Below are 2,500 nucleotides of genomic sequence, written 5' to 3'. Positions count from 1 at the left end.
GGAGGCCTGGCTCTTTTACTGAGCATCATGAAGCACCAGGGGGCTTGGGAGAGAAGTGTGTGACCGGGGAGGGCTGCTTAAGTGTGGGGAGGCTTTGCAGGCAGGGAGGCCTGGCTCTTTTACTGAGCATCATGAAGAACCAAGGGGCTTGTGAGAGAGGTGTGTGTGTGTGTGTGTGTGTGTGTGTGTGTGTGTGTGTGTGTGTGTGTGTGTGTGTGTGTGTGTGTGTGTGTGTGTGACACACCGGGGAGGGCTGCTTAAGTGTGGGGAGGCTGTGCAGGCAGGGGAGCCTGGAATAATACATGGGGCAGGAGCTGAAGTCAGAACAAAAAAATGACAAAGTGTCTAAAAATACCAGGGGCACCAGCTCAAAAAGTCAGAAAAATGACAAAGTGTCTAAAAGTACCAGGGGCGCCAGCTCAAAAAAAGGCAGAAAAATGACAAAGTGTCTAAAAATACCAGGGGCACCAGCTCAAAAAGTCAGAAAAATGACAAAGTGTCTAAAAATACCAGGGGCGCCAGCTCAAAAAGTCGGAAAAATGACAAAGTGTCTGAAAGTACCAGGGGCGCCAGCTCAAAAAGTCAGAAATATGACAAAGTGTCTAAAAATACCAGGGGCGCCAGCTCAAAAAAAGGCAGAAAAATGACAAAGTGTCTAAAAATACCAGGGGCACCAGCTCAAAAAGTCAGAAAAATGACAAAGTGTCTAAAAATACCAGGGGCACCAGCTCAAAAAAAAGGCAGAAAAATGACAAAGTGTCTAAAAATACCAGGGGCACCAGCTCAAAAAGTCAGAAAAATGACAAAGTGTCTAAAAATACCAGGGGCGCCAGCTCAAAAAAAAGGCAGAAAAATGACAAAGTGTCTAAAAAATACCAGGGGCACCAGCTCAAAAAGGCAGAAAAATGACAAAGTGTCTAAAAATACCAGGGGCACCAGCTCAAAAAGTCAGAAAAATGACAAAGTGTCTAAAAATACCAGGGGCGCCAGCTCAAAAAAAGGCAGAAAAATGACAAAGTGTCTAAAAATACCAGGGGCACCAGCTCAAAAAGGCAGAAAAATGACAAAGTGTCTAAAAATACCAGGGGCACCAGCTCAAAAAGTCAGAAAAATGACAAAGTGTCTAAAAGTACCAGGGGCGCCAGGCGAAAAATTCAGAAAAATTTCTGTTTCAAGACGGGAGAAGGGGAGATGGGCGGAGTGCGTCGAAGGCCCCTTCTCCCGTCCGACGAGGTAATTGGAGTCTGAGGAAATTACCACCTGCCCGATTTCAGAAACCTGGTTTTTAGGAAACAGAGTTTGACAGATTGAAGCCAAGCCCGATATCGGGTGATGTTCTTTGGGGCTCAGACACGTACCAGGGGCCATTGCTGGGCTCCATAGTCATCACCCTGGCTCTCGGGAGGAGGGAGAATCTGCCGCTTTGCGGCCGACGAAGGTAGCTGAAGGGCGGATGGCTGAGTGGCCATGAGCCGCCTGGAGGTCCTGGAAGATACGGGAACGGGGCTTCTGCCGCTTAGCGGCCGATGAGGGCGGCCGAACGGCGGATGGATGAGTGGACATGTGGTGCCTGGAGGTCCTGGAAGATGCTGGAACGGAGCCTTTGCCGCTTAGCGGCCGAGGGGGGCAGCCCAAGGGCGCATGTATGAGTGGACATGTGGTGCCTGGAGGTCCTGGAAGATACGGGAACGGAGCCTTTGCCGCTTAGCGGCCGAGGGGGGCAGCCCAAGGGCGCATGGATGAGTGGACATGTGGTGCCTGGAGGTCCTGGAAGATGCTGGAACGGAGCCTTTGCCGCTTAGCGGCCGAGGGGGGCAGCCCAAGGGCGCATGTATGAGTGGACATGTGGTGCCTGGAGGTCCTGGAAGATACGGGAACGGAGCCTTTGCCGCTTAGCGGCCGAGGGGGGCAGCCCAAGGGCGCATGGATGAGTGGACATGTGGTGCCTGGAGGTCCTGGAAGATGCTGGAACGGAGCCTTTGCCGCTTAGCGGCCGAGGGGGGCAGCCCAAGGGCGCATGTATGAGTGGACATGTGGTGCCTGGAGGTCCTGGAAGATACGGGAACGGAGCCTTTGCCGCTTAGCGGCCGAGGGGGGCAGCCCAAGGGCGCATGTATGAGTGGACATGTGGTGCCTGGAGGTCCTGGAAGATACGGGAACGGAGCCTTTGCCGCTTAGCGGCCGAGGGGGGCAGCCCAAGGGCGCATGGATGAGTGGACATGTGGTGCCTGGAGGTCCTGGAAGATGCTGGAACGGAGCCTTTGCCGCTTAGCGGCCGAGGGGGGCAGCCCAAGGGCGCATGTATGAGTGGACATGTGGTGCCTGGAGGTCCTGGAAGATACGGGAACGGAGCCTTTGCCGCTTAGCGGCCGAGGGGGGCAGCCCAAGGGCGCATGGATGAGTGGACATGTGGTGCCTGGAGGTCCTGGAAGATGCTGGAACGGAGCCTTTGCCGCTTAGCGGCCGAGGGGGGCAGCCCAAGGGCGCATGTATGAGTGGA

Source organism: Leuresthes tenuis, unplaced genomic scaffold (genome assembly GCF_036924035.1).
Source record: "Leuresthes tenuis unplaced genomic scaffold, fLeuTen1.0.hap1 SCAF_187, whole genome shotgun sequence".
Taxonomy (NCBI): Eukaryota; Metazoa; Chordata; class Actinopteri; order Atheriniformes; family Atherinopsidae; genus Leuresthes; species Leuresthes tenuis.
This window is presented reverse-complemented; position numbering follows the sequence as displayed.